At 37.0% G+C, this 22,462-nt stretch overlaps 1 non-coding gene across 1 annotated transcript; it reads right to left on the bottom strand.

Moving 5' to 3' along the window:
• Positions 1–21,125: 21,125 nt before the first annotated feature.
• Positions 21,126–21,232, bottom strand: LOC127088626 (small nucleolar RNA R71). The gene has a single exon (XR_007790455.1). It is a non-coding gene; the product is annotated as a small nucleolar RNA R71 (small nucleolar RNA).
• Between the last annotated feature and the right edge of the window lie 1,230 nt (positions 21,233–22,462).

The raw sequence follows: 22,462 nt of genomic DNA, 5'->3' as shown, positions 1-22,462 counted from the left end.
GAAACCAAAAATGGCACCCTAACGAAAAAGTTTCTAAGTGTGCAGGGTTCTAAAGAAAGAAGGAAGAGATCTGATGATGTCATCAGATACAGAACCAGATCAGATACAAATTATCAGAAGATAAGAAGCATCTGAAGTAGAAACACGTTCAAGGAAGTCCAACTCTGAGCAAAACAGCAAAGTATCAGAAGCATCTAAACAAGAAGTACGCTCTAGAAGTTCTGATTCTGAACAACAGTATGTCAAACTTCAGAAGCTCTTGGCGCTATCTGAAGAAATCATCAGAACTCAAAAGAGATCAACATCAGAAGCAAGACTCCAAGATTCTCAGATACACGAAGACTCTGATCATGGAATTGCTAATTATGAAAGAGTAACGTTAAAGTCAAGTAAAGATTTGCAAATGGATTTCCTAATACAGAAAGAGACGTTAATCTCCAATTTCAATAAAGAAAGTACTATATGTGGTAAGTAGTCATTTCAAGGAGAGAAAGTTATCCTGCAGAAGCTATTTATGTTATGGCGTAAATTCATTTTATTACTCATCAGTTTCAACTACTACCTCACTGATCTATATAAAGGACTGCAAATCAACATTCAGGATATAACATATACAAGGAAAAATATACTGAAACATAAAACGCTCAAGGAAACACTCTTGCTCTCTAAATCTTCACGAAGCTTTTGCTTATAACGTGAATCACTTTTGTTCTTACTATTGTAATACTTGCTTATCTTAGAAGCACTCTAGATTACATAAATCTTTTATCTATTGTTTGTTTATTTCCTCAAGTGACTTTGTGTAGTCTGTATACTTGAGAGGACTAAGAGATCTTTCTCTTAGACGTTGTTTGTAATCAATCTTTCAAGATTAGTGGATTAAGTCCTTGTTGAAGGCGAAATCACCTTGGCCGGGTGGACTGGAGTAGCTTTGTGTTATAAGCGAACCAGTATAAAATCATTGTGTGGTTTTCATTTTGAAAAAGTGCTTATTTTTCAAACAATTCAAACCCCCCCTTTCTTGTTTTTCTCACCTTCATAAGAAACTGAAGACCTTTAGAACCCTTTCAAACCCTCTAAACCTTTTTAGGATGTAGTGTGAAGATTAACCATGTATAAGATCTGAGGTAATTATTATGTGATGCTACACTCAGACGAGTTTCTATTGAGAATATTATTGGTCTACGAGCAAGTCGTTAAACCGATAATATCCAAAAGATGGATCTATGACTCTGGGGACCACTTTAGAACCTTATTCTATAGGTACAAAATAAGTTCATTCGTTCATACATTGTGGGATGGTTAGACCCTTGGCTCCATGCTTAATGTCAAAACCCTAAACTTGTATTTGTGAAACATGCATTCATGCATCCATAAAAACCTCTTTGCATAAAAACCAAGAAACTCAATAGTTTTCTTTTCCAAATATCGATAGGTAAAATGGAACTTGGAAGGAGGAATACTAAGAAATACACTTTCAAAAGTCCTGACTTAATAGAGTTGGAGAAGCTTGGTTCTATGATAGTTAGGCCAGAGGATTTCAGAGCTCGGTATGGAAAACTTGTGGGTATCTTGAAGACCAAGGTTGAAGATGGAGTTCTCAACACCCTGGTACAGTTTTATGATCCACTCTACCATTGTTTCACATTTCCAGACTACCAGCTTATGCCTACTCTAGAAGAATACTCTTATTGGTTTGGTTTGTCAGTCTTTGACAAATTACCATTCAATGGTTCAGAGAATACCCCTACACCAGTAACTATTGCAGAAGCACTTCACCTAGAAACGTCTGTTGTGAAGGCCAACTTCATTAAAAAAGGAGGGATTCTAGGTCTAACCTCTAGATTCCTGATGGAGAAAACCTTTATCTTTGCAGAAGCAGATAGTAGAGATGCCTTTGAAGCCATTTTTGCTCTACTCATTTATGGAATTATGCTCTTCCCAAACATTGATGACTTTGTGGATATTAATGTTGTACGAATCTTCTTAATTGGTAACCCAACACCCACATTACTTGGATATACCTACCATTCTATCCATCACAGGACTAAGAAAGGTGGTTGAACCATTCTTTGTTGTGCACCTCTCCTATATAAGTGGTTTATTTCTCACTTACCCGGATCCAGGCTCTTCAGGGAGAATCCATAGAAGCTCATATGGTCTCAGAGGTTCATATCCATTAATCAAGGAAATATATATTGGTATGACCCCTCCTATGATTTCGGAGTAATTATTGACAATTATGGTGAATTTCCTAATGTACCTCTCCTTGGTGTACATAGGGGAATTAACTATAACCTCATCCTTGACAGACGCCAGTTAGGATATCCTATGGCAAATAAACCTGATAACCTTCTGTTGTCAGGTTTCTTCTACCTCAACGAAGAAGAGAGTTCCGGTTTGAAGGATAGAATCATACATGTTTGGTGCAACATTCACATGAAAGGAAAAGACTGATTAGGAAGAAAGAATTGTGTTACTTTTGAGCCCTACACCCAATGGGTTTGTGCTAGAGCCAGTGAACTTAAGATGCCCTATGCTCATGAGAATCCCTCATTCCCTTATGCTATAACATCATCATCCACCATTCGTATTGAGAATAGGGAAGAGTGTCAAGAAATTTTGGCTAGGTTGAAATTGGAAAGAGACACTTCGGAATGCAAGTCCTATGTCTTGAATGATAAGAAGATGAAGATGTAGCAGCAACTAAAGGAGAATGATGATTTGATTGAGATTCTGGAACAGCAAGTTATGAAGAAACATGAGGAACAAGAAGGTTTACTTCTCTCTAAAGTCCAGCCATTTCATGAGTACTCCAGCATACCACCCACCTCAGGTGCTTGGAAGGGAATCATCGACAAGCTTATGATCGAGAATGCTCAGCTAAAGAGGCAAAAGAGGAAGCATCAGCTAGCAGCAGGACCTTTTAAAGATGGGATTCCTTATGACTCATAAACTTAGTTGTTTTCCTCTTGCATTGTTTAGGATCGTTGAAGTTGTATTTCATTCTTTGTAATCCCTAACCTGTTTAATAAAAAGAGGTTTTTGTTCAGCTTATACCAAATTTTGTCTCTATAATATTTGTAATAAATTATTGAGTTTCTTAAAAATTATAACTCATCTTTTGCATCTGCATATCATGCATCATTTAAGCATAAGTTTCTGTATTTCAAGAAACTTACACGTGTCTTCTCCCTCCAATAGTCGAACTGAATCACCAGTACAATACTCGAACCAATCGCCGGAGAAGGATGAGTCAGCTTGAACAAGAAAACCAAGAGCTCAGGGAGGGAGTAATCACCTTGAAAGACAGTTGGAAATGCTTACTACTATGATGGAGACTTTGGTGGCTGCCCATAATCAATCATCGAACAATTCTCAAGATCCAGTGCAATGAACAACAATCTCTAAACACGTCTCAACGCCCATTCCAGTGGTGCCCGTCAATGATCAACAATATCACATGCCACATGGTTTCCCTTGAGGCATGTATCACGGTTACATGCCAACTGGATACGACCCTGAAAACGCTGAAGCTTCAGTAGTGACTGCTGTGATGTTTGTACCTCCTCTTGTGGTGCATACGACTCCTTATAATGAAGAAAACATTTATCACGCTGCTCTAAAAGAAGTTGTGGGAGTAAAGGAAAGGTTAGAGGGATTTTAATATCAATTCTTAGAAATGCAAAGGGAAATCAACGCTCTTTGATGTAAGGATCTTTTTGGAAAGACCGCTTCCTAACTCTACTTGGTTCCTAATGTTCAAATTCCGCCCAAATTCAAAGTACCAGACTTTGAGAAATACAAAGGAAATTCATATCCTCAAAGTAATTTGGTGATGTATGTTAGGAAGATGTCCACTCAGACTGATAACCATCACCTTCTGATCCACTACTTTTAAGACAATTTAAGTATTGTCGCTCTTAAGTGGTGCATAGGCTTGGACAACGTGAAGATCCGTACTTTCAATAACCTTGGTGAAGCTTGTGTTCGTCAATACAAATATAATTTAGATATGGATTCTGACAGAGATCAACTTCGGGCCATGTCTCATAAAGACAAAGAGAGTTTCAAGGAATATGCTCAAAGGTGGCATGAAATTGCTGCACAGATTTGCCCTTAACTTGAAGAGAAAGAGATAACTAAAATCTTTTTGAAAACTCTGAGTTCATTCTACTATGACCACATGATCGCCAGTGCACCCAGTGATTTCACCGAGATGGTAAACATGGGCATGCGACTTGAGAAAGCAGTGTGAGAGGTACGTTTGACTAAGGAAGCCGACTCTTTTAGTCATGTTAAGAAATTCGCCAATAATTTCTCCAAGAAGAAAGAATCGGATGTTAGTGTCGTTTCATATGGTAGACAAAGAAGAAAGTATCAACATGTTGCAGCCGTTTCACCAATCATTAGTCCATCAATGGTAGCGCCAACTTATGAGTCGCAGTTCTTGCATCAACATCAATAACAATATCCTCAACAACATCCGCAACAATGACATGTTTAGCAACAACCATCAAATCAAAAGCATCAACAACCTCCACGACAGGCTCGCTCTCATTTCAATAATCAAAATTGTATTAAAAAAGGCCACAATTTGATCTTATCCCAATGTCCTATGCAGAATTGTTTCCTGCACTGCTAGCTAAAATCATGTCCAGACAAGGTCTCTGCCACCTGTGCCAAAGGACCTTCCCTATTGGTAGAAGGCAGATCAATTTTATGCTTACCATCAAGAGACACCAGGACATAACATTTAAAATTGTTTTGGTCTAAAGTCATATGTTCAGAGGCTCATCAAGAGTGGTATCCTTTCATTTAAGAACATAAACCCCAATGTTCAAGTTAATCCTCTACCGTCTCAGTTAACATGGTATATGGTTTCCCGGGCAGTTTTTGGATCTATGATGTACGGTTTTTGGGCGAGAACTTAGTAAATAAACATGTCAGATATAGCAAGAATGGTTTTATGCCTCCATATAACTACGCCTCTTGTAGGGTTTGTTCCAGGAACTCTCAAGGATGCCTAACTGTTGTAACGGATCTCCAGGATCGAATGGATCAAGGTTACATTGTAGCCTACCAAGCTAGAGATTATAATCAGGCCAATATGGTCAATAGTGACAACGAAGTGAATGTCAGAGTTTCTCAGTTCAACGACTCTGAGCCTATACAGATTACTTATGACAGTCAGAAGACTTCTGTTACTCCTCTGGTCATTAACTTACCGGGCCCCGTTCCCTACCAATCTGATAAAGGTGTGCCTTACAAGTACAATTCTACAATGATTGAGAATGGAAAGGATGTTCCTCTACCCTCCATTGTTAACGTCACTGATGTAAGCAGGGTCACGAGGAATGGGCATATATTTGCAAAAAGGACTAAGGATGTCGCAGCAGGAAAGCGGGCTCATGTTAAGATCCCTTTTCAACCGGTTGGCCAATCTGACAGCATGAATCTGAAAAGTGATGACAATGAGGTGTTGAAGATCATCAGGAAAAGTGAATACAATATGGTGGAACAATTACTGCATACACCTTCCAAGATATATATGTTATCTTTGTTGATGAACTCGGAGGCTCACCGTGAAGCTTTGCAAAAATTCTTAAAACAAGCCTATGTATACCATGATGTGATGGTCTGACAGTTTGATGGTATCGTCGCTAACATCACGGCCTGCAACAACTTAAGTTTCAGTAATGAAGAGCTCCCCGAAGAAGGAAGAAATCATAACATGGCACTAAATATCTCAATCAACTGTATGAATGACTCTTTGTCAAGTGTGTTAGTGGATACATGCTCGTCTCTCAATGTCATGCCAAAGTCGACACTTTCCAGACTTTCTTTTCAAGGTGCTCCTATGAAGAGTAGAGGGATTATTGTCAAAGCTTTTGATGGTTCCAGAAAAATAGTCATTGGAGAAGTAGACCTTCCTATGACCATCAGACCTCATACTTTCCAGATAACATTCCAGGTGATGGACATATAAGATGCATATAATTGTTTATTGGGTCGTCCTTGGATCTATGAAGCTGGGGCAGTCACTCCCACTCTACATCAAACGCTTAAATTTGTGAAGAACAGGAAGCTAGTGACAGTCTGTGGGGAGCAAGCACTGGTTGGGAGTCACTTATCATATTTCTCTTATCTTGAACCTAAAGAAGCTGTTGGAACTCAGTTCTAAGCCCTTTATTTGATTGACAAAGATGTCAAGAGAGAAGTATTCATCTCTTCATTCAAGGATGCACAACGACTAGTAAATGATGGTATAACCGATGGTTGGGTGTAAGACCCTGATTTTGACCCTAAGATCCCTCTTGGCATCATGTTATTGCACAATTACACTGCCTCAAGGATCATAGCATGTTTGGCTCCTTAACCCTAGGGTTGGGATTTGTGTGAGTGGTTTGAGACCACCAAGCATGATTGTATTATATATTATTGCTTTTCTTATTTGATTACTAACCAAAAGCACAAAAATATGTCACTAACCCTTTTTGTTTTGAAGCTCAAGTGATCATGTGCCACAATTCTCCTAGGAGGCTTCTAAGCTCAATGAAGTGGCTAGATGAAGATGAGAATAAGCATGACAATGGTCCACAAAGTTCCTAATCATCATATGTGTCTCCCAAGTATCTCAATTTTCCAATTTGATCAAGATAACCCAAAGGGCTTGAGGATTGTTTCCCAAGGAAACCCTAATTCATCTGTGCTTTGAATGTGCCTTGCCCATGAAGCAACCTCAACCTATGATCAAATTTAACCAAGGGAAGTTCTTTAATTCACTATTTTATGCATATATGATCCTATGTGAGGCCCCTCAATCATTTATTCATCAATATTGGAAGTTTGGCCTTGAAAAGTTGACCAGTCAAGTCATCTGACTAAACTGAAGATCACTGAGATACAAATTTTAATGTGTTTGTCAAATGAAGATTACCCCAAGAGAAAAACTGTTCTTAAGAACCATATGAACAACTTTCATGTTCATCATAAATCCATTTGAAACTTGGAAGGTCATCATTCATTTCAAAACATTATAGGTCATTTTGACTGAAACCCTAATTTTGGGTCAACTTCCCAAGGACCTAACTTCCTTAATTTTTATGATTTTGAGGTGAGAACAAATGCATTGGAAAGATTAAGATGTATACTTAAAATTTTATGTTGGACGAAATTTCATAATCCTAAAAGAAATACATGTGATAATACAAAACATTATAGGTCACCTTGGACCTAAGTCATTGAATTTGAAAAAGTGCCCAACTTCAAATGTCCATAACTTTTTCATGCAAAATCTAAATGTGAGCAAATTCTTTACTTTGAACAAGTTTTGAATGATAGCAAATTGTGTGATCATTGTCTAATTGTTGGTTGTGCATTATTTTACATGTTTCATTTGTGTTTTAGCCTATACTATTGTTTCATGTCTATACATAAAGATCCACATTGATACATTTCTTAAAAGAACTCATAAAAAATGTTTTGTGTCAGTATGCATCGATACATGTTCATCTGCATCGATACATAAATTCGTTTTAAATCACAAAACGTTTTCACTTCAGTATGTATCGATCCATACGAGCCTTGTATCGATGCATGCTTAGTTAAAATGCTCTATGCATCGACGCATACGAGCTTTGTATAGATACATGCTTAGTTAAAAATGCTCTATGTATCGATACATACGAGCTTTGTATCGATACATGCTTGTATTAATTCTCTAAAATTAATCAAAGCTACAGTATGTATCGATGCATAAACTCTTGTATCTATACATAATTCTGTTTTGTCTACTAACAGCTTCTGTCTTTCATATATAAGAAGTATTTTGACAGCAGTGGTACGTGCACGAATTCACAAGTGAAAAACAGTTGTAACACAAATCAAAGCAGTGTGTAGCAACAATTGTTTGAGCAGTTAGAAACCTGAAAGAGACTTCATCTTCTTCATCTTCTCAATCTCTTTTCTTCAAGAACATCAACATATAATCATTCTTGTTCTTTGGATTAAAGGATCAACGAGATAACGTTCAGTGGAACGATCAAGGATCTAGCTGAGGTGTTCAGTGGAACGATCGAGGATCTAGCTGAGTTGAAGGTTGAAGGGGGTTTCGAGGAAAAACCAAATGGTTTGTCCTTCAAGAACTGGAGTGTTCTTGCGGGTTTGTTAGTCACGTTTGCAGAACAGATTCAGCCGTAGCGTAAGGTTTGGAAATTGGGTAATTTCGCAAACAGGTCGTGGAACCGGTGAATTGTTTGCAATTTCTTGCAGGAAAGTCTTGATCGAGCTCAGATCAAGTGGAGGTTTTATACAAGAAGAAGATCTTGGGATTTAGATTTCTGTCTTTGTATTGTAACCTTGTATCAACGAATTCGGCATTATTGATAATTACAGTTCTCAATTTCATTTGAAATTGAGAGGGAGACGTACCCACACGCGAGGACAACAGTGGGGAACTTCCTTACCAAATCTCTGCGTATCGTATTCTTTCCTTATCTCTCTTTACGTTTTCAACAGTTTTGTGATTTCAGTTGGTGTGTTGTGGCTGTACATTTCGTGATACAATAGTGGCAAGAAAACTTCTTTATCTAAACTCCACCATTGTTCATCATTGATCACATACACACCAATTGTTTGACAAAACTGTCAGCTGAGTTTTATTCATTGGAATTAGGATTTAGTGATAAGTGCATTTGATTTGATAAGATTCTGGTGTTAATAATCTCTATCGTTCTAATTCAAATCTAGCAATAAATTCGCGTGTCCGGTTTTCTAGTAGCGATTCAGAATAGACGGAAGTCGATTCGGGACTGTAATTTTCCGCTAAGTTTCAATAACTCTGATAAGAATTTTTAAATTCGTTTATTTTAAAAGAGGTGATCTATTCACCCCCCCTCTCGATCACTAGCCACACCGTCTAACAAGTGGTATCAGAGCGCCGGTTCGCTGGTGCTCTGTGGCTGCCTGTAACGATATGGATTCTGAACCAAAGGGGGCGTATAATAGAGCGCCGATTTTCAACGGTGAAAATTACGGCTACTGGAAAGACTGCATGCGAGTTCATATAAATTATGTTGATAGGCTAGTATGGGCTGCCATTGAAAATGGTCCTTTTCAAATTACTATGACAAATGCGGTTGGCGCCATAGTTCCTAAACCAGAAGCTGATTGGAATGAGAAAGATGAGAAAAAGTGGTCTAGTGATTGGAGAGCTCGAAATATGCTAATTTCAGCACTTGGTGTTGATGAGTATTATCGGGTATCTCATTGCGCGACTGCTAAAGAAATGTGGGATGCTTTAGAAGTTGCCCATGAGGGTACTACTGAAGTAAAACAGTCCCGCATTAACACACTCAATCAAGAGTTTGAGCTCTTTCGCATGAAACAAGGAGAATCTATCTCCGACATGCAAAAGAGATTTACTCATCTCACTAATCGGTTGAATGCACTTGGAAAACCTGTTTCCAATGAAATAGCTACTAATAAAATTCTGAGATGTCTAAGCAGGGAATGGCAACCTAAAGTAACAGCTATTAAGGAAGCCAACGATCTAACGACACTTACGATTACAACTCTGTTTGGAAAGCTGGAAGAACATCAACAAGCATTAGAAAGTCTTGAAAAGTTTGAGAACAAAAGTAAGAAGGAAAAGGAGAAGAAGAGAGACAAAGAGGGAGAGAAGAAGCCAATAGCTCTTGTGGCCTCTAGCTCTAAGTCCTCACGAAAAGAGCAAAGTGACAATGATTCTAGTAGTGACAAAGATTCGAATGATGAGGAAATGGGACTTTTTGTAAGGAGATATAATAGATTCATTCGAAAGAATGGAGTCAAGCATTCCGACAAAAACCTCATGAAGTTTCGAAGATAATCTACAAATTCAAAACAGGAAGAGAATAAGAAGAGTAGAGGAAAAGGATCTTGTTTTAATTATGGTAAATCTGGACATTATAAAACAGATTGTCCTATGAAGTATAAGGATAAAGGAAAAGCTCCACCAAGAGGGTACAGCAAACAAAGAAGAGCTTACATTGCATGGGAAAGTGATAGTGATTCATCAAGCACACAAAGCTCAAGTGACAGTGATGAAACCGCAAATCTGTGCCTCATGGCTCACACCAAAAATCTGTCCTACCACAAGAAGAAAATCAATGATAAAAAGGTAAAACAAGCCTATTATAATAATTTCTCTTCCATGTCTTTTTCTGAACTGAAAATAGCTTTTGAAACACTGCATAACGAAGCTGTAGATGCTTTTAAAAGATTATCTTCCGATAAACAAATTTTTTCATTTCTGGAAGGTAAAGTATACAAAGCTGAAAAAGATTTAGAATGGTTAAAAGCTAGTATTGCAGAAAATTCAAAAAATATTGACATTGATGGATGTAGTAAAGTTGGGTATTGTGAAGCTTGTCATATTTGGCAACAAGAGGTAAACACTCTCAAGGTCAAATTGGAAAAAGCTTTACAACCTAAGGTTACTTATGCCGTTGACTCTAGGTTGTTTAAGAAGTCATTAAATCCACCATATGCAAAATACTCTTTTATTCCAAAGGATTTAATGAACAAAAAATAAACAAACACATCATCATGGTTTATGTCATTATTGTTGTCGTGCTGGCCATACCATTGAGAAATGCAAGTTTAGGAGATTTCTTGTTCCTAAAGGTATTTATCAATGGAAGCTAAAAGGCAACCATGTTAGCACTTACCCACTTGGACCCAATGAAAATTGGGTACCAACTTCTCTCTTTTGATATTGTAGGATGAGTGCCTTGCTTCCGTAGATAGGAGATGGTTTCTTGACAGCGGTTGCTCAAGGCACATGACCGGTGACATATCGCTTTTTATAGACTTCAAAGCAAAGAAGAAGGGATATGTTACTTATGGAGACAATAACAAAGGAGTTATACTTGGCAAAGGTAGTGTAGGTAATCCCTCTACCACTACTATTTCTGATGTCCTTTTAGTAGAGGGGCTTAAACACAATTTGTTAAGCATAAGTCAATTTTGTGACAAGGGTTATAAAGTTTCTTTCACAAAAACTTGCTGCATAATTGAACATGCTGAACAGAACGTTGTGTTTAAGGGTGTAAGAGTAAATAATATCTATATGCTTGACCTTTTTGATGTATCTTTAACAAGTACTAAATGTCTAGTTACCTTGAATGATGATTCTTGGCTTTGGCATAGACGTTTAGCGCATGTTAATTTCGATTTGCTTAATAAGGTTGTATCTAAGGATCTAGTAGTCGGTCTTCCAAAAATAAAATTTTCAAAAGACCACCTATGTGACGCGTGCCAAATGGGAAAGCAAACGAGGGTCTCTTTTAAATCTAAAAGTGTAATTTCAACTTCACGACCCCTTGAGCTTCTCCATATGGATCTCTTTGGACCTTCTAGGACAAAGAGCTTAGGTGGAAATTATTATGGTTTTGTAATCGTTGATGACTATTCTAGATTTACTTGGACTATATTCCTTCATAGCAAAGATGAAACTTTTTCTGCTTTTAAGAATTTTGCAAATCTGCCCCAAAACAAAATGAATTCCAAAATAGTTACAATTCGTAGCGATCATGGTGGAGAATTTCAAAACTATCACTTTGATAAGTATTGTGACAAGTATGGTATTGAGCATAACTTTTCAGCTCCTCGAACTCCACAACAAAATGGCGTTGTGGAGCGTAAAAATCGTGTTTTAGAGGAGTTGGCAAGAACAATGCTAAATGAGGGCGGACTACCAAAATACTTATGGGCTGATGCAGTTAGCACAACTTGTTATGTTTTAAACAGGATCTTAATTCGTCCTATTTTAAATAAAACTCCTTATGAGCTTTTAAAAGGAAGAAAGCCAAACTTGTCACATCTTCACGTATTCGGTTGTAAGTGTTTTGTTTTGAATAATGGTAAGGAAAATATTGGGAAGTTTGATGCAAAAGCGGATGAAGGTATCTTTCTTGGATACTCACAATCAAGTAAAGCATATAGAGTATATAATAAGCGTTTACTTACTGTTGAAGAATCTGTCCATGTTTCTTTTGATGAGTCTTATCCGAAAAGTGTCGGAAAAGGTATTTCTTTTGATGACGCAGGTGTATCTACAGAACACATACTCAAGGAAGCTGTTACGGAAACTGATTAGTCCATAACAGCTGCCCATGAGAAGGAGGAAGATACTAGTCATGAAGAAGATGAGGAAGAAAGGACAACTGAAGTGAATGACCTTCCACCAGCTTGGAAATCTTCAAAAGACCATCCTATTGACAACATATTGGGAGATATTTCAAAGGGAGTAATGACTCGTTCTAAGATAAGTAATTTTTGTTCTCACTTCGCTTTTGTTTCCCAAGTAGAACCTAAAAATGCCAAAGAGGCCTTGTTTGATGAATGTTGGCTAATGGCCATACAAGAAGAGCTTAATCAATTTAAAAGAAATAACGTTTGGGAACTTGTCCCTCGTCCGCGAGATCATCATATCATAGGTACTAAATGGGTTTTTAGAAATAAGCTTGATGAAAATGGAGTGATAACTAGGAACAAGGCACGTTTAGTAGCACAAGGGTATAACCAAGAGGAGGGCATAGACTATGAGGAAACTTATGCTCTAGTTGCTCGCCTTGAAGCTATACGTCTCTTGCTTGCCTATGCGTGTTCTAATAATTTTAAGCTTTACCAAATGGACGTAAAGAGTGCGTTTCTAAATGGTGTCATAAATGAAGAAGTATATGTTTCACAACCTCCTGGTTTTGAGAATGCTGAAAATCTAAATTATGTTTACAAATTAAAACGAGCTTTGTATGGTCTTAAACAAGCCCCTCGGGGTTTGGTATGAAAGGCTTAGCAAATTTCTAATCGATCATGGATATTCAAGAGGTAAAGTGGATAATACTCTCTTTATTAAACACAATGGAAAGCACATTCTTTTAGTTCAAGTTTATGTAGACGATATAATTTTTGGTTCAACTAACATACACTTGGTCGAAGAATTTTCTAAGGTTATGCAGGGTGAATTTGAGATAAGTCTTATGGGGGAGCTGAATTACTTCCTAGGTCTTCAGATAAAGCAACTTGATGAGGGTACAGCAGTATGTCAAACAAAGTACTGCATAGAACTACTCAAGCGCTTTGGAATGAACGACTCAAAATCAATTGACACCCCTATGCCTACCAACGGAAATCTAGATAAAGATGAGCATGGTAAGAGTGTAGATGTCAAAAAGTTTAGAGGTATGATTGGGTCTCTTCTGTATCTTTCTGCTTCTAGACCTGACATCATGTTTAGTGTTTGTATGTGTGCACGATATCAATCAAATCCTAAGGAATCACACCTGAAAGCTGTTAAGCGTATATTTAGATATCTTCATGGAACATCTAAATATGGGCTTTGGTATTCCAAAGGAAGTGATTGTAGCTTAGTAGGTTACTTCGATTCTGATTTTGCTGACTGCAAATCAGATAGGAAAAGCACGAGTGGTACATGTCACTTGTTTTCAAACTCCTTGGTAAGCTGGCATAGCAAAAAGCAGGTATCTGTGGCTTTGTCAACTGCAGAGGCTGAGTACGTTGCAGCCGGTAGTTGTTGCACTCATATTTTGTGGCTAAAGCAACAACTACAAGACTTTAACATTCAACTCAAACATATTCCAATAAAATGTGACAACACTAGTGCCATAAACCTTACTAAAAATCCTGTTTTACACTCACGCACTAAACACATAGAGATTAGACATCACTTTCTTCGCGATCATGTTGAAAAAGAAGACGTTGTATTTGAGCATGTTGATACTAAAAATCAGCTTGCTGATATTTTCACTAAACCTTTGGCAATGGAACCGTTCTTCAATATTCATCGTGAATTAGGGATCTTAGATCTCTCTCCATTGTTGTCTTAAGCATGTTTGTTCTTATTTATATTATGCCTCACCTTGGTTGATGAGATTTGTTTTAGATTTCATTTATACCTCACAAGATTACATCAACAAAGGTAATATCACTCCTTTCTATATCTCTTTTAGAACTATGTGATTGTGTATGTTAGAACAAAATTCCTTATTTTCGTTTATGTGAATTTCTTTGCATATATTGTTTTGTGTCAGTATGCATCGATACATGTTCATCTGCATCGATACATAAATTCGTTTTAAATCACAAAACGTTTTCGCTTCAGTATGTATCGATCCATACGAGCCTTGTATCGATACATGCTTAGTTAAAATTCTCTATGCATCGATGCATACGAGCTTTGTATCGATACATGCTTAGTTAAAATGCTCTATGTATCGATACATACGAGCTTTGTATCGATACATGCTTGTATTAATTCTCTAAAATTAATCAAAGCTACAGTATGTATCGATGCATAAACTCTTGTATCTATACATAATTCTGTTTTGTCTACTAACAACTTCTGTCTTTCATATATAAGAAGTATTTTGACAGCAGTGGTACGTGCACGAATTCACAAGTGAAAAACAGTTGTAACACAAACCAAAGCAGTGTGTAGCAACAATTGTTTGAGCAGTTAGAAACCTGAAAGAGACTTCATCTTCTTCATCTTCTCAATCTCTTTTCTTCAAGAACATCAACACATAATCATTCTTGTTCTTTGGATTAAAGGATCAACGAGATAACATTCAGTGGAACGATCAAGGATCTAGCTGAGGTGTTCAGTGGAACGATCGAGGATCTAGCTGAGTTGAAGGTTGAAGGGGGTTTCGAGGAAAAACCAAATGGTTTGTCCTTCAAGAACTGGAGTGTTCTTGTGGGTTTGTTAGTCACGTTTGCAGAACAGATTCAGCCATAGCGTAAGGTTTGGAAATTGGGTAATTTCGCAAACAGGTCGTGGAACCGGTGAATTGTTTGCAATTTCTTGCAGGAAAGTCTTGATCGAGCTCAGATCAAGTGGAGGTTTTATACAAGAAGAAGATCTTGGGATTTAGATTTTTGTCTTTGTATCGTAACCTTGTATCAACGAATTCGGCATTATTGATAATTACAGTTCTTAATTTCATTTGAAATTGAGAGGGAGACGTACCCACACGCGAGGACGACAGTGGGGAACTTCCTTACCAAATCTCTGCGTATCGTATTCTTTCCTTATCTCTCTTTACGTTTTCAACAGTTTTGTGATTTCAGTTGGTGTGTTGTGGCTGTACATTTCGTGATACAATAGTGGCAAGAAAACTTCTTTATCTAAACTCCACCATTGTTCATCATTGATCACATACACACCAATTGTTTGACAAAACTGTCAGATGAGTTTTATTCATTCGAATTAGGATTTAGTGATAAGTGCATTTGATTTGATAAGATTCTGGTGTTAATAATCTCTATCGTTCTAATTCAAATCCAGCAATAAATTCGCGTGTCCGGTTTTCTAGTAGCGGTTCAGAATAGACGGAAGTCGATTCGGGACTGTAATTTTCCGTTAAGTTTCAATAACTCTGATAAGAAATTTTAAATCCATTTATTTTAAAAGAGGTGATCTATTCACCCCCCCTCTCGATCACTAGCCACACCGTCTAACACTAAATGATGCAAAATTTGAGTCTAAATTGATCATCTTGAAAATATATACAACTTTGGTGTTGGAGGTTTTTCCATTTGAAGCTTGAATCATGGAAACAGAGGGGCTTGAAGAGGCTTGTTTTTGGTGAAAATTTTCAAAGGGTGACTTAGACATGTTTTGTGCCCAAACTTTCACAACCAGTTTTCACTAATTTCCAAATGCCAAATGAATTTTTGCCCAACATGACTTTTGTTCCTTATTTCAAGGGCTTTCCAACCATTACTCACATTAATTTTTTGGAATTTCCATGTGTGAGTTTGGAAGAGCTTTCTCTTTATGTTCATTTTTGCATTTCATGTTGAAACTTCATGTGCAAGCCAATTCCACTTCAATTACACGTCCAATTTAATTTCAGTTGATCTCAGCATGGTTTATCACCCATTATTGGGCCTTACATGCGCCTGTACAGGCCCATGCAAGGAAGATTCAAATCCCATGCACACGAGGGAACCATGCTTTACAACCCTCTTCAACTATAAATAGAGACTCAATCTCATTCATTTCACAACCAAGTGGAGACCTGAAGTGCTGCAGAATTGAAATCCCAACCCTCACCAAAGGAATTTTCAGATTTTTCTCTCTTTTTCAAGCTTGAAATTCAACATCATTAGTTGATTTTCAAAGCTCAATTCCTTAACCTATCATCTCCATCACACTTCCATAGCCAAAGCAGATCAAGATCTTGAAGAATTTGTGGCATTAGAAGCTTCATTTCAGAGGTAGAACCTCAAACTTTTTGGATCTAGATCTTGCAATTCAATGTGATTTTCTTTGGTTTATATGGTTTTCTAAAGTCCTCGCACTTGAGGCAGGCCAGTGGTGGTCTCAATTGTTCATTTCATGCATTTCCAATTGACATACCATGATCTTCCATCTCACATTTCTCTCTAAATAGGAAGAGTGAGGATGATCCATGGATACAGTGGTGATGTACATCACCTGAGCTTCATTTTGATGCCCTTACTTTTTATTTTCATTACAAATTTTTTCCCTGCGCGTGGTGGCCGGAATTTGGTATCTCACCGGAGAAGATGGTGGTTTCCACCACCATCCACACGTGTTTGCTTCCCAGCCTTTGGATCGTGTCTCAACGTTATAATCTTGACCATCCAATGTGATTACTTGATTTAATGCCATATACAACGCGTTTGACTTGGTCACACCATGCGCCCTCAGATCTGGACAATCCATTGATGCCACGTCAATTAATAAGGTGCATCATGCGGCTGTGGTTTTTTCCATTTAATTCATTTTCTTTTAATTTCAGTTAATTCCATTTATTTTCAAAAATTCATAAAAAATTTATTTGAAGTCACAAAAATATGAGACCAATGCTAAAAAAATTCTTGAAAAATCTAGTTTCATATTTTGATTTTTAATTATTTTTGTGACTTCATTTAATATTTTTTGTGGATTATTTGATTTTTAATAGTTTTAATTCATTTTTAATTACTTTATGATATTTAAAAAATCCAAAAATATTTTCCCAACACCTATGGATCATGATAAGTCAATGAAAAATAGTCTCATCAATTTCTTATTTGATTTGAGATTTATTTGAGATTTTAATTCATATTGTGTTATTTTTTATTGTTTTTAATTGTTTTAAAATAGATTCTGATTTCAAAAATTGTTGGGAAAATTTTTCAAAGTTTGTTTGACCATGTTAGACCTATGAGAATTTAATTGGACTTGTTGAAGTTGATTTGAATTAAATTTGAGGTTTGACCATATTTTGATTATTTTATTTTGCATTTATTTTTAATTCAAAAATTACCAAAAAATTATGGTTGACTTGTTGACTTGTAATCTTCATTTCTTTTCTGTTTAGCATTGATTGATGATGACTTGGTTCACATTTGATCAATTGGATTTGATACTTGAATTCTCTTTCCATCCATTTCATCTTCATCCTTTTCTTTTCATAATTTGGCCAATGAGTTAATGTCTTATGGTTGGTCTTGACAAATGAGAGGTTTAACCTTCTTTGATCCAAACCAAACTCAACTTGATCCAAGATCAAGTGAGTTATTTTGTATCCAAGATAGGTTGCTTCTTGGTCAAGCAAAAAACCTAAAGTCGATACAAGGCTCTTCCCCTTTTGTTTTGGCATGGCAAGTTTGTGGAGCTTGGCTTACTAGTCATGATCTCTAACTTGTGTTTATTTGCCTATAGTTTTATTGACCGACCTCAGATAGGTGTGACTACTACATTAGTCTACTTACGATTGCTTAACATAGCGCTACATTGTCTTATGACAAACTAACAAAACCATACTAATTACTAACTTTAATTTGAGCATTTAATTTCTTGCCCTTTACTTTAATGCCATTTATCTCTTGCTCATTTATTGATATTACTTTTCACTTTGCTCACTTGAGCATATATTTTATGTTTATGTCATTTTTCTTTTGCTCATTTGAGCTCATTATTGTATATATATATATATATATATATATATATATATATATATATATATATATATATATATATATATATATATTGCTATCTTGTGTTTGTTTTGTGTTGGCTTTGTGTGAACCTAATGCAAAAAGGAGAAAGGACTTAGAATTAGGATTTACCTATGCTTAAAGAAGTTTAATAGCAACTAGGCCTCATGCCTTTAGAATGCTAAATTGTTGAAGAGCAACTAGGCCTCATGCCTTTAGAATGCTAAAATCCAAAGTTGACTTCAAAGGACTTCTCATCCAAACTTATTCTTTGTCCATTCCCCTTATTGTGTTGTGAACTTTTTGATGTTTGCTCTTGTGTGATAGGGATCCTACCTTGAGACTGTGAAAAGAGGACCATTGTCATGAGTAGCCAAGTTAAGAGACAAGTCAAATGGAGATCCTAGGAGCTTGAATTCAAGTTGTTTGATTTCTTATTTATTTGCTAAGTCCAAAGGAAAGGAGCATCTTGAATCATCTCTATGATTTCAAGAAAAGAAACTCCAAGGGTTTATCTTTTCTCTCTTATCTTTGCATGCTTTAGGACTAGCCCTTCTCTTCTTCTCCCCACTCTAACCAAGCCAAAATCTTTTCTTTCAAACTTTGACATTGTTTCAAATTAGAAACCTAGGCCTTAAGCCTTTGACTTTTCAAAACCATCTTCATCAATACTCATTGTGAATAAATCTTAATCCAACTTTGACTTCATTTTATAAAACCTAACTTGTAAATTGATAACATGAAATAATATCACATTCTAGGACTCGATTTAATTAAATTATATTATTATTTACTTCAATTTACTTCATTTTATTCGATATTACTCGGTATTTTCTTTCTATTTATCTCAGGTAGCTTATTTGAAGCACAAGTGAAAAAGGAAGAAAAGGAGGTGCAAAAAGAAATGAAAAGAAGCAAATTCCACCAAGCCAAAGCCCAGCCCAAAAGCAAGGCGCTGCGCCCGTGACGAGCGTCACACAAGCTGTGACGAGCGTCACGCCCTACCTACTTGTGTTACGAGCGTAACACATGGTGTGACGGACGTCACACCATTCCCCTATATTTTTGGCTTCAGAAGCGCAACAAAGACGTTGAGGCCTATTGTTACGCTTGACCATTTGCAACGTGAAGACTCTTTACACGGAAGACCTTTGGAAACAGTTACAACAAGTGACCAATATAAATAGTAGCTTTTGGCAAACCCTGCGGGACTCTCCGCTTCGTTCAATTTTCTTCTTCCAGCCGTGCAAGCATACCATTATTTTTCCTTTACTGTTTCCGCTTTTAATTGCAATTCTTATTTTTACTTTCCTTTCCAGTTAATCTTTCAGCACTTAATTAATTTTTCTCACAATAGTTTCTACACCGGAAACTATTGTGTATCTTTTACTAGATCTAACCTTACGTTAGACCCTAGATTTTTATTCCTTCACTTTTAATTTCGTGTCCGACTGAAGAATTCAAGAACAAATTCAACCGGTCTGTGGTGGAGTGTTCAAGATTGCTATAAATTATTCAGGTTCTTTAATTATTGTTTGAATTTATATATGCTCTGCTTTACTGTTTATTTATATTATTTGCCTGAGATGGAATTATTTATGCATGTTGATTATTTAGATCTGTTAAGCATGTCTGGCTAATTTATTTAGGTATCGGTATGTAGAGTAAGCGGAATGAAGGAATCAAAACTAAGTTGGTTTAATTACATTTAAAAATAAAATCACTCTTTTTACGGTCTCAATTTACAGGTTTAATAACAAGGTTTTGTACGAAAGTAAAAGACATAAAGAAGTTGAAATCAATAGAACGAGAGTTTGAGTTTTTAACTGGACAGTGTAAATTGGACATTAATTCTAGATCAGGGCGAAAGCAATTTTTAGAGAATTAAATTCTAATCTTTTTCAAAAAGTATTTTTAAAGGTTGAATGTGAGGACGAGAGTTAAGCATTTGAATTTAATTATATAATCTAAGTCAACAGAGCGAGAGTTTGAGACAAGGATGTTTAAACGTTTAGTGTTTTCTTAAAAAGAGTTTCTACGGATTCTATTGTTTTCAAAAAGTGATTTTGGACTTAACTAATAAGTGACAGCTACGTTAATATAAAATCATAGTTTATTCAACAGAGCGAGAGTTTGAGATAAGACTTTTAATCAATAGTGTCTACTGAAAGGATTTGTTTTAAAACCAAAAAACCAACGAAGAATTGATTCCCTAATTACGACGAACTACATACCGATATCCGCTTAATTAATATTTAATTTAGATCTTATTTTAGTTTTAACTTTTCCCCCAAACAATCAAAGTATTATCCGCCTTAGCTTTACGAAGTAACCTTAGAAAACGGTATATTGATTCATAAGTCCCTGTGGGATCGATATCTTTTAAAACTACGCGATAGAACTGTACACTTGCAGTTTGTACCCCAAATTCGACTCATTAAGTCGCGATCAAGTTTTTGGCGCCGTTGCCGGGGACTTTTATTTAGTCGATATCGTAACTCTTCTGTTACGCTGTAGAGACTAAGGCTTATTTTTCTTTTCTTTTCTTTCTTTCATTGATTTGTATGCCACATACTCGCTCACAAGGCGAGCCGTTCTACTTACGAATCAACGATGTCGAACTATATCTCTGAGTCTTACGACGAATTCGGGAATACCGTGCTGCGAACAATCTCCCTCCTGTCGAACTTCCTGATCTCAAAAATCTTCTTCCTTCGCCGATACCCGAGATGGCAGAACCGGCTCGTGCTCTTCGAGATTACGCCGCTCCATCGCAAGATGAGCCGCATTCGAGTATTGCTCCACCCGCAATCGAAGCAAACAACTTCGAACTTAAACCTTCACTGTTGCAGGCAGTACAACAAAACCAATTCTCTGGAAATCCTACCGAGGATCCAAACCTTCATTTATCCGTATTTGTCCAATACGCTGATACTGTTAAAGCTAACGGTGTCACTTCAGAGGCAATTCGACTTCGTCTTTTTCCTTTCTCGTTAAGAGATAGCGCTAGAAGATGGCTCCAGTCTCTTCCTTCCAACTCAGTCACCACATGGAACGAGTTAAAGAAAGTCTTTCTTGCCCGATATTTTCCGCCGAGCAAAACAGCTATGTTAAGAGCCCAGATAAATGGATTTAAACAGAAAGATAACGAGTCTCTTTTCGAAGCATGGGAAAGATACAAAGACATGATGAGACTTTGTCCACACCATGGTTTAAAGGACTGGTTAGTAATTCATACCTTCTATAATGGTCTCTTGTACAACACGAGGTTAACAATAGACGCCGCCGCAGGTGGTGCACAAATGAACAAACCTTATGCTGATGCTTACCAACTTATCGAAGGCATGGCCCAAAACCACTATCAGTGGGGAAGCGAACGAACAATGGTAGAAAAACCTCAAACTAAAACTGGCATGTACGAGATAAGTAACCTTGATCATGTTAACGCAAAAGTGGATGCTCTGGTCCAGAAAATTGAAAGTTTAAATGTATCACCTCCAGCCACCGTGGTTGCCCTAACTCAGAATTGCGAAGTCTGTGGAATCCAAGGTCACACTCCTGCAGATTGTCAACTCCTAACAGGAATCCAAGAGGAGCAAGTAAACTATGCTCAAGGAAGCCCCTACTCGCATACCTATAACTCAAATTGGAAGAATCATCCAAATTTTTCATATAAGAGTAATAATGCTTTATACGCACCTGGACAATCTCCGAATCAAGCCCCAGCTATACCTCCGGGATATCAAAAGTCGATCCCATCTACACCTAACAATAACGCCCCTAGGAAATCCAACTTGGAAATCATGATGAAAAACTTTATAGCTTCTCAACAGCAAACCAATAAAGATTTCTTAAACCAGAATGTACACACTGGCGAACAAATTAAACAACTAGCAAGTAAAGTAGATGCCCTGACTACCCATAACAAAATGCTGGAAACACAAATATCACAAGTAGCTCAACAACAAGCGCCTACTTCTGCCCCAACTGGTACATTTCCTGGACAGCCCCAACCTAACCCGAGAAGCCACGCTCATGCAATCATACTAAGAAGTGGAACGGAAGTGGAAGGACCGTCTGACCCAAGGATAGAAAACCAAAACTCTAAAAAGTCAACTGAGGAAGAAAATAAAACTAAGGAAAAGGAAGAGAGTAATAAGGAAACCGTAGAAAAGAAGGAACCTTATGTACCTCCACCACCTTATAAACCATCTATCCCTTACCCTCAAAGGCTTATTAAAACCAAAGATGCGGGCCAATTTAAAAAATTTGTTGACCTACTGAAACAATTAAACGTCACAATTCCGTTTACAGAAGCTATTACGCAGATGCCCTCATATGCCAAGTTCTTAAAAGAAATTCTTTCTAATAAAAGGAAACTTGAAGATAGCGAAACCGTTACACTCACTGCTGAATGTAGCGCTATAATCCAGAATATGCCTCC

The sequence above is a fragment of the Lathyrus oleraceus genome, chromosome 5 (genome assembly GCF_024323335.1).
Source record: "Lathyrus oleraceus cultivar Zhongwan6 chromosome 5, CAAS_Psat_ZW6_1.0, whole genome shotgun sequence".
NCBI classification, from domain to species: Eukaryota; Viridiplantae; Streptophyta; class Magnoliopsida; order Fabales; family Fabaceae; genus Lathyrus; species Lathyrus oleraceus.
The sequence above is the reverse complement of the archived record's forward strand: the minus strand, read 5'-3'. Positions and strand labels throughout refer to the sequence as shown.